This window comes from Piliocolobus tephrosceles, chromosome 11 (genome assembly GCF_002776525.5).
Source record: "Piliocolobus tephrosceles isolate RC106 chromosome 11, ASM277652v3, whole genome shotgun sequence".
Taxonomy (NCBI): Eukaryota; Metazoa; Chordata; class Mammalia; order Primates; family Cercopithecidae; genus Piliocolobus; species Piliocolobus tephrosceles.
In genome coordinates, this window is record NC_045444.1 from 92546068 (window position 1) to 92560394 (window position 14327).

Genomic DNA, 14327 nt, shown 5'->3' on the forward strand with positions numbered 1-14327 from the left:
GCCTTACTGAAGCCTTGACCTCCCTGGCTCAAGTGATCCTTCCACCTCAACCTCCCAAGGAGCTGGGGCCACAGGAATATGCCACCATGCCGGGCTAATTTTTCATATATTTAGTAGATGTGGGGTTTCACCGTGTTGCCCAGGATGGTCTCAAACCTCTAGGCTCAAGCCATTCACCAGCATCGGCCTCCCAAAGTGCTGGGATTATAGGCCTAAACCACCACACTCAGCCTATCACATTTCCTAATCCATGCAAACAAAACGCTAAAACTAAGCACTATCTTTTTTTGCTTTTGTTTTTAGAAAAGGGGGGTGTCTCACTGTGTTGCCCAGCTGGTCTCAAACTCCTGGTCTCAGTGAGCCTCCTGCCTCAGCCTCCCAAACTTCTGGGATTATAGGCGTAAACCACCACGCCCAGCCAAGCTCTACTTTTCAATACATGATGAATATCACTTTAAAAGGGAAGAAAAAAAAACCTTAGCCAAACTAAATTTATTAACAGTTCTAGCAAATATCATCCTCAGCAGTGGAGACAACTTGCTTAGCATATAAACAGACCTATGCTCCCTTAAAGGAGAAAATGCAGGTAATTAAGCACTATAGAGCAGCAGCAGAATATACACTGTTATTACCAAAAAATGGAAATAACCATTACTGAGAATAGAAAATATTCAAGTCTCACAGAAGAAATATTTCAACAGTATAAATATCCATATACTAGAATTCAACAGTAGGAAATAGCTGGGCACAGAGGCTCATGTCTGTAATCCCAACACTTTGGGAGGCCAAGACAGGCAGGTCATCTGAGGTCAGGAGTTCAAGACCAACCTGGCCAACATGGTGAAACCCCATCTCTACAAACATACAAAAATTAGCCGGGCACGATGGCGGGTGTAATCCCAGCTACCAGGGAGGCTGAGGTAGGAGAATCGCTTGAACCCGGGAGGCGGAGGTTGCAGTGAGCTGAGACCACAACGTTGCACTCCAACCTGGGCCACAGAGCGAAACTTTGTCTCAAAAAAAAAAAAAAAAAAAACAGTGGGAAATATGATTAGGTTTAGGTTTAATAAAAATCCGCCTTGGGGCTAGGCACGGTGGCTCACGCCTGTAATCTCAGCACTCTGGGAGACTGAGGTGGGAGGATCAACTGAGGTCAGGAGTTCAAGACCAACCTGACCAACATGGAGAAACCCTGTCTCTACTAAAACTACAAAATTACCCAGGCGTGGTGGCACGTGCCTGTAATCCCAGCTACTCCGGAGGCTGGGGCAGGAGAATTGCTTAAACCCTGGAGGCAAAGGTTGCTGTGAGCCGAGATCGCGTCACTGCACTCTAGCCGGGGCAACAAGAGCAAAACTCCGTCTCAAAAAAAAAAATTTTTTTAAATCTTTGATATTATACACAGAGTTTAATAGGAAAATTGAACAATTCATTTCCATAGTTTCTTACTTCTTACAAATACAGAGGAATAAGACATTATCAAGTAGAAAAGTAAGGAAGATACACTTTTAACAAAAGCAGCCAGCAGCCCTTTCAGTCTTCCAATGACAACCGCAAAACAATTTGACAAAAATATGAACATTACTCTCTTTGGGACTACCACTTTATCACCTCCATGTGGAATCTATGTCATTGCCGTTCTTTTGATTCTCCTAGTTCAGAAACATGTTCATTTCACTGCCACACCATTTTTCTCTAATTGCCATCTGTAATTTCATATCCTACCACTTTTAAAGAGCCTAGATCTATGAAATACCTTATAATTTTTTTTTTTTTTTTTTTTTTTGAGAGACAGAATCTCACTCTGTTGCCCAGGCTGGAGTGCAGTGGCACGATCCCGGCTCACTGCAACCTCTGTTGCCCATTTTCAAGTGATTCTTCTGACTCAGCCTCCCAAGTGGCTGGAATTACAGACATGTGCCACCACATCCGGCTAATTTTTGTATTTTTAGTAGACACAAGGGGTTTCACCATGTCAATCATGGTGTTCTCAAACTCCTGACCTCAAGTGATCCGCCCACCCCGGCCTCCCGAAGTGCTGGAATTACAGGCACGAGCCATCGTGCCCAGTCCATACCTTATAATTTTTTTTAAACTGGCGTGAGATGCCAGGTGCAGTGGCTCACGCCTGTAATCTCAGCACTTTGGGAGGCTGAAGCGGGCAGATCACTTGAGGTCAGGAGTTCGAGACCAACCTGGCCAACATGGTGAAACCCAGTCACTACAAAATACAAGTATTAGCTGGGTGTGGTGGTGCATGCTTGTAATCCAGGTACCCAGAGGCTGAGACAGGAGAACTGCTTGTACCCGGGAGGTGGAGGTTGCGGTGAGCCAAGATCGCACCACTGCACTCCAACCCAGCCTGGGCGACAGAGTGAGACTCCATACCAAAAAAACAAAACAAAACAAAACAAAAAACCCTAGTGTGAGACTGGGCACAGTGGCTCACACCGTAATACTACATAATGTTGGGAGGCCACAGCAGAAGGATTACTTGAGCCCAGGAGTTCAACACCAGCCTGGGCAATGTAGTGAAACCCTTGTCTTTACAATAAACAAAGTAAAATAAATAAAACTAACATGAGCCTACTAAATTATCACAATGTTTGTTTTCTAATATACTTAATGCAAATGAAAAGAATATTTACTTATCCCAGAAAGAGTAGATCCTGTTAAAATCATATTTAGAGTATCATAAACTCTTAAAAACATTTTTCCATGTTATGTTTTTAAATAAGTTTTAATTCAACTTGATGAAGCATAAAAATGTAATATGATACTAAACAGATGACGATATTGATTTTAAGAACCTAACATCTATATTATAAATGTAAAAAATAGTAAAATCAGACTGAGGAATGATGAAAATCTATCAACTGATGTAACTGGAAGAGAAAGAAGCAGTGAGAAAACTGCTTATCACTCAAAAATACAAACAACATTCATTATAATCAAGTTCAAACCATAATATTTTAAAATAATGCTTATTGAATGTCCAGTATGTGCCATATACTGTACTCAGAGACCGCATTGTACAAATAAGTTTGCATTAGGAATTTCAATGAACTTTACACTAGGTCCTTCCCTGCTATATTAGAAAGGTAAGGATAGTTTATGCAGCAAAAGAGATCACTCATTGGCTCTGGTAGGTATCAGAGAGGAGGCTCAAATCTGGTTTTGCTAATTACTAAGTATAAGACCTTGGGCAAGTTATTTAGGCTTCAGTCTTCTCATCTGTAAAGGGAAGATTGTAATTGTATGTACCTCATTGAGTTGCTTAGGATAATTAAATTAGGTATTTCATGAACTGTAACCCCAGCATATGGTAATCACTTAATATTAACTACCATTAGAAGCCGGGCGCAGTGGCTCGCGCCTGTAATCCCAGCCCTTTGGGAGGCCAAGGTGGGTGGATCACGAGGTCAGGAGATCGAGACCATCCTGGTTAACACGGTGAAACCGTCTCTACTAAAAATACAAAAAAAAAAAAAATCAGCTGGGCGTGGTGGCAGGCACCTGTAGTCCCAGCTACTCGGGAGGCTAAGGCAGGAAAATGGCGTGAACTCGGGAGGCGGAGCTTGCAGTGAGCCGAGATAGTGCCACTGCACTACAGCCTGGGCAACCTGGGCGACAGAGAGAGACTCCATCTCAAAAAAAAAAAAAAAAAACTACCATTAGAAGCAGTAAGTAGTGGTTTATTTGTATTATCATTTTGATCTAGAATCTGTAGGACTAAAACACATTCTCCAGCTGTTAGTGGTTTTCTGAATAGTTTCCTATAATCCTCATTAAAAATCTAATATCAAAAATAGTTCCTACATTCTATAGAGCACTTAAATACTAATGTTCTTGGGATGGAAAACACTAGCAGAATGAGCACAGTTTGACTGATCTGGGTACAGTATTTATTAGTTCAGTTAATAATCCTTCACAACAAATGCTTTCTGAGTTCTTATCCATGTCACAGTCACTCTCTGTTGTTACAGAAACCCTGCATTACAGGACAAGAGGAAAGAAGAAAAACTAAGTTGTAGCTCTACTCCTCAAAGTTCTTTTGTTCTAAAAATCTGAAACTAATGGCCTCTTTGTTACTGAATTCCACATACACTTTTCCGTCTTCAGCTAACTGGACCTCTCTGCAGCATCTGACACTGCTGACCACTTTCTCTTTCTTGAAAATCTCTCCTTTCTGACCAGTCAGTGGGTTCTTTTCTCTTGGCCCCCTTGCTTCCATGCCAGTATACTCCAAGGTTCATTTAATCTTATTTTACAGGGATGCAAGATGAAATGCCTACATGGGCTGGAAGAGTAGGCCAGGGGCATTCTCTGGCAAACTTTGCTCAAATTATTTCCAGCAAGTTGTTGCAATGTTTTTTTTTTTTTTAAAAAAAGGTAGACCCCCAGAACTTCCAGCTCTTCTGTGTTTTTAAAAAAAGATAGGGCCGGGCACAGCGGCTCAGGCCTGTAATCCCAGCACTTTGGGAGACCAAGGCAGGTGAATCACTTGAGGTCAGGAGTTCAAGACCAGCCTGGCCAATATGATGAAACCCCGTCTCTACTAAAAATACAAAAATTAGCTTGGCGTGGTGGCACGTGCCTGTAGTCCCAGTTACTTGGGAGGCTGAGGCAGCCGGGCATGGTGACTCACACCTGTAATCCCAGAACTTTGGGAGGCCAAAGCAGGTGGATCATGAGGTCAGGAGTTCAAGACAAGCCTGGCCAAGATGGTGAAACCCTGTCTCTACTAAAAACACAAAAATTACCAGGTGTGGTGGTGGGCTCCTGTAATCCCAGCTACTCGGGAGGCTGGGGCAGAGAACTGCTTGAATCTGGGAAGCAGAGATTGCAGTGAGCCAATCGCGCCACTGCACTCTAGGCTGGGCAACAGAGTGAGACTTTGTCTCAAAAAAGAAAAGAAAAAGACATGTAACCCTGACTAAGTTATTTTATAAATCTGTTTCCTCATATATGAAAAGGCACTGATGAAAAATCAGAGACCATCACAAAAAGTGTGGGTCAAACAAAACATTTCTATAGGCTTACTTTTATCTTTTTTTTTTTTTTTTTGAGACAAGTTCTCCCTTTGCCGCCCAGGCTGAAGCGCAGTGGTGTGATCAAGGTTCACTACAACCTTGACCTCCTGAGTTCAAGTGATCCTCTCACCTCAGCCTCCTGAGTAGCTGGGACTACAAAAATGCACTACCACACCTGGCTAATTTTTGTATTTTTTGTAGAGACAGGGTTTCACCATGTTGCCCAGGCTGGTCTCAAACTTCTGAACTCAAGTGATCTGCCCACCTTGGCCTCCCAAAGTGCTGGGACTACAGTTGTGAGCCATGGTAACAAGCCTACCCCAGGTTTCAAACCAAATGTATACAACTGCATATGTGGATTTTTCTGGAGAAGTGTCTAAGACTAAGAACCACTGACTAGCCCAAATTTATCTACTTCTACCATTTCAGCTGCCATCTGTGAGGATGAGTCCCATCTTTACATCCAGCCCACCTGTGAGATCACCCTACCTCCTTAACCTGCCTCTGCCACTGCCACCTCCTCCTAATTGCCATTGCCACCACCTTAGTTCAAACCCTCTTCAAATCTCTTGTCAGGAGCTGCCTCACTAGTCTAATTACAGTCTTGTCCTCCTTTTTCCTACTCTGTACAACTCAAATCCTCTAAATCTCAAGTAATTTATGTGGCCAAAGGCTTTCAAGGTCTGCCTGTAACATAAAAGAAATCCAAACTCCTTACCCTAACACAGAAACTCCTTAGGTCCTGGCCAGACTGACCTTTCCCTCTCACTATTTATTCCCCTCCTCCTCCAACTCCAGGGCGGTAACAGAACCATAATTTGCAACACAGGATAGTCTTTTGTCCCTGAACTGTGATTCCTACTTACAGGTCACACCTTCTGGAATGCCTTACTCCTCCCATTCGCTTAGGACAGAAACTTCCCCTGTAAAGCCCTCACTTTAAAACCTAGCCTGCCCTTTAGGCCGGAATAGAAGAATATTCCTCCAGGCTAAGCTATCACTTAACATTCACATTGACATTGTAAATGTCAGCTTATTTTTCTTCTCCAATAGACTAAAAACTCCTCAAGGGCAGAGAATGTGTCTTTGTATTGCAAAGCTCAGAGCTACAACAAAGAAGCTAATCTGTTAAATGAATGAACCAGCAGCTGCTCCTACCAATCAAGTCACGTAAACATGCCCAGGACTCTAAAGTGAGCCTATCAAGGCCACAAACTGCTCAGTGCCTTCAAAACCACGCAACACTATCGTCCATGGGGACTCACAAGAACACTTCAAAACCTGAAAGAGGGGAACCAGGAGTAAAGCAAACCCACCTTAAGCTCCTTTGCCCTTGGTGTACTTACCAAACCTTTACATTGGCCAGTTCCAAATTCAAACAGCAGAGACTACACTAACATGAAGCCGCTGAAACTGAATATACTGCACACTTTTTTACTGGCAAAAATAAATCTATTTGCCCCATTAAAGTAATTATAATATTCTTTCTGTACTCAAATACTTATTAGTATTATGAATATATACTGAGGCAAGAACTCATTAAAAATTCACATCAAGAATATTAAAAATCTTTTAAAAAAAATAGAAAAGTTACATACCAGAAAAAGTTATGCACCACGAAAATATAAAGGTGATGCTCCAGGAACCATTCTAAAGGCTTTATGTTCAATTCCTCATTTAGTCTTCACAGCAACCCTATGAAGTAGGTACTATTATTATCCCCTTTTACAGATGAAGAAAACTGAGACTTAATCAGATTAAGTAATTGTCATGATCCACCTGGGGAGACTGAGGCGGGCGGATCCCTTGCATCCAGGAGTTTGAGACCAGCCTGGGCAACATGGGGAAACCCCGTCTCTACCAAAAATACAAAAATTAGCCTTGTATGGTGGCACACACCTGTAGTCCTGGCTGACTACAGGCACACCTAAGGTGGATCACTGGAGCCCGGGAGGTTGAGAGCTGTAATCGTGCCACTGTACTCCAGGCTGGACAACACAATGAGCCCCTGACTCAAAAAAAAAAGAAAGGAAAGTGGGCTAGTGGAATTAACATTTAATTAATACTATTATGGGCCAAACACATGGCTATCTCATCTAACCCTTATATCAAAGAAATTTATTCCCATTTTCAGTTAAAGAAACCAAAGATTAAGTAAATTGCCCAGCGGAAGGACAGGGATCAGAACTCAAAGTCCAGTCTAAAGGTGTCACTGTAGGATGTCATGCTACAAATAAAATTTCACCAAAAACTCGTCTTTTTTTTTTGAGACAGAGTTTCGCTCTTGTTGCCCAGGCTAGAGTGCAATGGTGCAATCTCGGCTCACTGCAACCTCCGCCTCCCAGGTCCAAGCGATTCTCCTGCCTCAGCCTCCCGCGTAGCTGGGGTTACAGGCATACACCACCACACCCAGCTAATTTTAATTTTGTATTTTTGGTAAAGACGGGGTTGCTCCATGTTGGTCAGGCTGGTCTCGAACTCCCAACCTCGGGTGATCCGCCCGCCTCAGCCTCCCAAAGGGCTGGGATTACAGGCGTGAGCCATAAAGTGCTGGGATTACAGGCGTGAGCCATGGCGCCCAGCCTAAAAACTCATCTTAAAAACAAATCACATTCTGTGAAAGGATGAGAACCAAGCAGTCTGTCACCTTACGTGCAAGGAGGGTACAGAGTGAGGCTTAAGGTTTTAAATTGAGTATTTCCTCAGTATCTCAAACTAGCCAGGAGCATTGTCAAAAATCAGCCTTTACAGTCAGGACCTCTGGGACAAACTCTTGCTTGAAGGAGTGAGGAGACTCTGCTGCTGTTTGTTTTGCCTAGCCCAGAGCTGCATGTATAAGTTAAAATGACTTAGCATTGGGGACAATTTGCTGCCTCCAACCCAGTCTCACCTATTCAACCATTGTTTTACCAGTTACGGGTGTGGGGGAGGGGGAAAGAGAATTGTCTGAAAATATTGTTCTAACTGTATTCAAATATAAATGACTTTTCATTAGCCATAACCACTGTACCAAACCCTCAAAGAACATCTCAGGTATGAACAAATAGTTTAGCATTTTTTTGATGTCATTAATTTTGATGACATTAAATCAAATGTCTCTCAGAAATGTTTAATTCCTTCTAAACTAAAATTTTTTATTTCTCTAAAAACAGTAGCAACATGATTTGCTGAAAACGTCGGAATGGGGTATACAAATTTCCTCCTAAAAATCTTCCAGAGGAAAGAAAACTTGATTATTTCAGACTTGTAATTATACTAACCATTTACTTTTTAAACTAACATTTAATAGTAAACAAGCATATTCCCTTAGTAATTTAAAGTTAATTCAGTATTTGCCCTGAAAATCTTTTATTAATTTCAAATGGAATGTAACTTTTAAAAGTATCAAACCTGTCATTCCTTCAGGAAATAAAGTAACCCATTAGGAGATCAGGTTAGGAAATTAATACATGTTTGAGATAGGGTGTGAAAAAGTACAAAACTTTTTTGCTATTTGTTTTTTTTTTTTTTTTTTTTTTTTTTAAGGGGGGGGGCCTCTTTTCGCCCAGGCTGGGGTGCAGTGGCCGGATCTCAGCTCACTGCAAGCTCCGCCTCCTGGGTTCACGCCATTCTCCTGCCTCAGCCTCCCGAGTAGCTGGGACTACAGGCGCCCGCTAACACGCCCGGCTAATTTTTTGTATTTTAGTAGAGACGGGGTTTCACCGTGTTAGCCAGGATGGTCTCGATCTCCTGACCTTGTGATCCGCCCGTCTCGGCCTCCCAAAGTGCTGGGATTACAGGCTTGAGCCACCGCGCCCGGCCTTTTTTGCTATTTGTACATATATAGTTTTGGAAAGCTTAGGAATGTGAAATCAACAATACACCTTTAAAATATCAAATTATGAGGCAATAACAATTTTTTCAAACCTTAAAATGTCCCAAGATAAACGAGTAAGAATGATTTTTTTCCATTCAGTATATGCTCTAAAAATGACAAACTATAATAGAAGTAACGATTTTTGGTACACATATTTATGAAAATGTCCAAGTCAATAAGCAATTTCAATTAATCAACAAACTTAAAACAACCATTAAATGTAATTTGCATTTTTGTATCAGATCCATACAATCTCAAATATCAAGATTTTCTTAAGCTCAATGCTAAATGACCGGATATCTATTACTGTGGAGAAAGAGAATTTGATCTCCGGCAGACCAAAGGAAACGAAAGGCACACACCTAGAAGAATCACGAGTCTCACTTCGAAGCCTCACAGAAGTCAGCACTGAAAGTCGTGGGTTACCCATTGCCCTGCAAGTGGCAGCTTTTCACTAACAGTGCTGGGGGTACTGAGCGGGCAGAATGTGGGACATCTCCTGCCAGCAAACTCCAGCCTGCTACCAAGCAGGACACCGCACACAAACACAACACTCTGCCCTAAGCTCACCAAAAAAAAAAAAAAAAAAAAAAAGGGAAAAAACTAACAATTAAACGATGCAAAATAACCTCTCCAAACACGCCCACAATGGGGGCTGGCAGTGGGGGGTGGAAGGGTTCATTAACATTTCAATTTCAACACTCAACAACAACAAGGAGGTAAGCACAGCCACGGGAAACATCCTGTCCCTGAAAAGCGGAAAATTGAGATTTGAAAATTTATGTTTATTACTTTTAACGTTCAGAGCTCAGGGCACCAAAATAGAGCTAAAATTGAATCAATTTAAACAGAAAACATACGTGTGTGTGTGTGAAAATATGTATGTGTATATATATGCATATAAAATATATACATACACATATATATTTTATATTTTTTTCCGTTTAAATGTTATACATACACACAACCCCCTCCCCCCCCCCTCCAAACTACAGTAGTTTTCCGAGGTTCCGAGGGCTCTTCCACAGACCCTTCGGAGTTGTGGCAATAACAAGTTTAGGTTTCCTTAAAATCTCCATTATTCTATTTCTAGGTCGAATATAAGAATGTCACATAAATCTAAATAGTGATTATTAGAATAAATGAACTACTGATCCTTAAACTGTAGACCTTGTTTCGGGAGCTGCCCTGCCCACTTCCTCTCCCTCCTCCCAATCCCGGAGGCTTCCAAGCCATCTGACAACCACGTCTCCCCCTTGGGATCTGTTCCGGTGTTGGTTTTACCGGACAGTGACCAAAAAGGAGGGGAAACTCCTACATCTGGGGACTGCTCCAGAAACCCTGCCTGATCCTGCCCCTCTCACTGACAGTCTCCTCGCTGCTCCCTACATCTTCCTCTCCGCCGGAGCTGTCCAGAAGGGGGATTTTGGACCCAAAGGAATCGGGATGAAAGGGGGTGGGTACTCAAGCTGAAAATAACACCCCCAGTTGGTGGGGTAAGGGCTAAAAAAGGCAATAGGGAAAGACTGGCCGGCAGAAACACCACCTGAGTTTACCTCCTCCTTCCCACCCCAAAAACCCCAGTCACTAATAAAGCTAAGAAACCCCTTGCAAACTTTTCCAAACCGGAAGAGAAGGCCCTCTCCCCAACCTGGGGGGCTCTAGGGGGAACGGGCTGGAGTTAGCAGCCCCAAATGGGCTCGCGGGGAGTTGGGTGGGGCGCGGGCGAGGGGTGCAGGGGCGGAGTACCTTCTTCAATGGACAGGAACTGGCAAAGAGTTTCAAAATAGCCGAGTGCGCTCCCCCACGCCCTGGGGGGGTCCCGGGCGCTAGGACCAGGGTTCCCCGGAGAGACAGCGGCCCCCAATTCCGACCTAAAAGGAAACTTTCTGGGCCGCGGCTGCACCTGACTCCTCACCGCCCCTCCACCCGACCCCACGCCCGCCAGGCCGCCCGCCCCGCCCCGCCCCGGCCCGGCCTGGCCGTCCGGAGCGCGGAGGAGGGGGATAAATAAATTCAACTCTTACCGGAATCTGGGGGGCGTCTGCGAGAGACCCGGGGAAAAGGGGGCCGGGCGCCCATTCCCCACTCGCCACTCCTAGGCCCTGACGCCCCTGTCCCGGCAGCCCGGGCCTGCCGCCCCGCGGGAGAGCCTCCGGGCCGGCGCGGGATTCGGCCCCGCAGCGCCGCCGTCCCACCCGGAGGCCCCGGGGGACTCGAGGGGGCGCGCGGAGGCCCGGGGTGCGGGGGCAGGGCGCGGCCCCTGTGGGGCCTACCGGCCCGAGGCCTACCGGCGCCCCCCCATCCCGCCGCACACCCCCACCTGGCCCGCGCAGGCCGCACCGCTCGCCCCACTCCGGCTCCGGCTGGACCCCTGCCCGCCCGCGGGCGCCCCGGAGGCCCTCAGGCCCCCGGCCTCCACCACCTGGGCGCCGGCCCCACTCACCCTTTCATTCTCCGCCCGGGGCCTGGCGTGGGCCGGCGAATCCCCGGCCTCACGTAAGCGCGCTCGCCGCCCGCCCAGCCTGCGCGGCCCAGCCCGCCGCCCTACGGGAGCCCGGGGATGTGGGCCGGGCCTGGGGCCGCCTCTGCTTACCTTTCAGTTGCTTTTTTTTTTCTCCTTCCCCCCTGTTCCCTCGGCTGGGCTGACAGATCAGAGTGAGAGGCGCTGGCAATGGACTAGGAAGCTCGGCTGCCGCTGCTACTGCTCCCCCCTGGGCTCCGGTGAGAGCCTTTCCCTGTCAAGCAAGAGGGGTGAGGATCATATTTTTATTTTGGAAACTAAAAAGTGCTCCCAGGGTCGGTGATTATTAAGGGGAAATCCCTGAATATACTCTCCAGCCAAGAAGGCAGGGCTGCCGGGGCTGTACAAGAAGAGGCAGCAGCCTCCTACAGCACCACTACAGGCACTGCGAGGACATAACACCAGAGAGCTGCTCCTCTGCCCTCCGAAACGACAACTTTCCTACCATCTTGGAGGCAGAGCAAAGGGGGGCCAGGGGGAAAAGTGCACCCGCTCCCGATAAAGTACAAATTTTTACTCCTCATCTCTGGAAAAAAGTCCACACCGGCAGTCTACACCGGCGCCTGGGGGAGAAAGCAGGGAAGAAACTGGGGGTGCATGAGAAACGTTTTCATTTGCTCCAGGGGGAAAAATGTTTCTGCATCTTCTGATGGAAAGAAATCATTACAAGACACAGGTTTTCTGGTGATTATTGTTTTCTATTTTCTATTTCTAATTTTTTTCATGTTAGTGACGGTGATATTTTAATATTTTTTCAGGCCAATAATAATTTTTCTCCATTACAGGGCTAAGTTCTGTGGCCGGTGGTCAGTTTGTAAATTTGTACTTAAAGAGACTTAATAGTAACTTCATTTATTTGTCTAGTTATGTTATTGTATATATAAAGATTTACATGTTTTCATATATTGCATATAAAAATTTGTTACATGTTACTCTCAAAACTGAGATTGGTGTTAAGACAATTGTAAAAAGCATGTCTTTCGTCTCTATCTCAAAGCAATGTAAATAAAACCTATGGATTGTCCAGAAAGGCATGATACAGTGTGTCATTTTCCACAGTGCAAATAAAGGCAGATATCACTGGGGATTTAAAAACGACCCCTGTTTCTGGAAATTCTGTTATGAAGAAAGGATACAGTGAACCTGGAAAGAGATTTTAAAGACAGCCTTAGATTTTTCTTTAAGTAAAATAGTTTATTAAGAATTATATCCAGGCATCTAATTTTTTTATTTATTTAGATTCTTTAAACTCTAGCTAGATTTTGGTGCATTACACACGTTGCTGTCTGCTTTTTGTGTCACAGAATTGAGAAATGTGGCTATTTTTGTTAGTTAGTTCAGAACTTCCAATGTGCTGCCAGCCTGTATGAGTGACTTTTTGTATATTGCAGTGGATGTCATGAATTTACTTTTTTAAATGAGCAAAGCTTAATAGATAAATGGGATCAGAGTTAAACAATGCTGTTAGCACAGAGGTGAGAGGGACAAAGGGTACCCATTTGCATCAATTCCAATAGAACGCTTGTTGGAGGATAATGAGTTGCAGAGACATTTTTCAATTTTTGTGAAGAAAGAGAAAAATAATAGAAAATGAACTGTCTTTGTATGTTCTACTGGGGATGATGATTTAAATCTTGTATTAAAAGTTACTTTTCTGACTCATGTTGACTAACCTGGCAGGAATGAATTTGTTATATTAGTGCCCTGAATCAGTAGAATATTTAATTTCTTTGTAAAATTTATTACACAGCCTTTAGAAATAACTTCCAAATTTAGAAATTGTCATAATTTAAAAGTGAGTTGATGTAATGCATATATCGGATATTTATTAGTTTCTAGCTGAACCTTTATCATATAACTTTGAATATAGTACTTACCTAAATATTCTGGATTTTCTTCTGTGGTTTTTTTCCTCTCTGTTTGGTGGAAAAGTTAAGTAAAATTAACTGATTCTTATCATCTTCGAAACCTCAGTTGTGAAGTTATGTTCTATTTACAATATTTTTTTAAAACATTTAGACATCAAACACATTAGTTATCACAAGGAAAATTACTTTCCTTCTAGTGAAATTGAAAAACATGTTTTCTAACAACTTATTTTTCTTTATATAAGACATGACTTTATAGATATGTTTTGAATTTTTCAAGAAATTAAAATGTGTCTGGCCAGATTCCATAGCTTATGTCTATAATCCCAGCACTTTGGAAGGCCTAGGTGAGCGTATTGCTTAACCCCAGGAGTTTGAGACCAGCCTGGGCACCGGAGCAAGACCCTTTCTCCAAAAACAAAAATTAAAATAAAATGTGCTTGTTTGCATTAAGCTGGCTACACCCTTTTTTGCAATGCCCCTTGTGACCAAAGAAACCAGTGGATAGGGCTGTGCTGCATCAGCTTAGCATTTCAGTGCTTTCCTCTTTATAAAGTTTGACTTCTGGTTAGCTATAATCTATGATATGTATCCATCAATTGAGTGAAATATTCAAGACTTGAGGCCAGGCACGGTGGCTCACGCCTGTAATTCCAGCACTTTGGGAGGCCACGGTGGGTAGATCACTGAGGTCAGGAGTTCGAGACCAGCCTGGCCAACATGATGAAACCCTGTCTCTACTAAAAATACAAAAATTGGCCGGGCATGGTGGCTCACGCCTGTAATCCCAGCACTTTGGGAGGCCGAGGTGGGTGGATCATGAGGTCAGGAGATCAAGACCATCCTGGTTAACACGGTGAAACCCCGTCTCTACTAAAGATACAGAAAATTGGCCGGGCACCTGTAGTCCTAGCTACTTGGGAGGCTGAGGCAGGAGAATGGCGTGAACCTGGGAGGCAGAGCTTGCAGTGAGCTGAGATCGCACCACTGCGCTCCAGTCTGGGTGACAGAGTGAGACTCCGTGTCAAAAAAAAAAAAAAAAAAAA

At 44.0% G+C, this 14327-nt stretch overlaps 1 protein-coding gene across 2 annotated transcripts in view; it reads right to left on the reverse strand.

Annotated features, from left to right (window-relative positions):
- INO80D (INO80 complex subunit D) overlaps nt 1-13069 on the reverse strand; it is a 96271-nt gene extending 83202 nt beyond the window's left edge. Inside the window, exon 1 of one of the 2 annotated variants that reach the window (XM_023219392.3) lies at nt 11486-11604. The gene's annotated coding sequence lies outside the window, so the exon portion shown is untranslated. Of the gene's footprint in view, nt 1-11335 lie in introns of both variants that reach the window. The other variant, XM_026454612.2, reaches the window with a different exon arrangement.
- Nucleotides 13070-14327: the final 1258 nt, after the last annotated feature.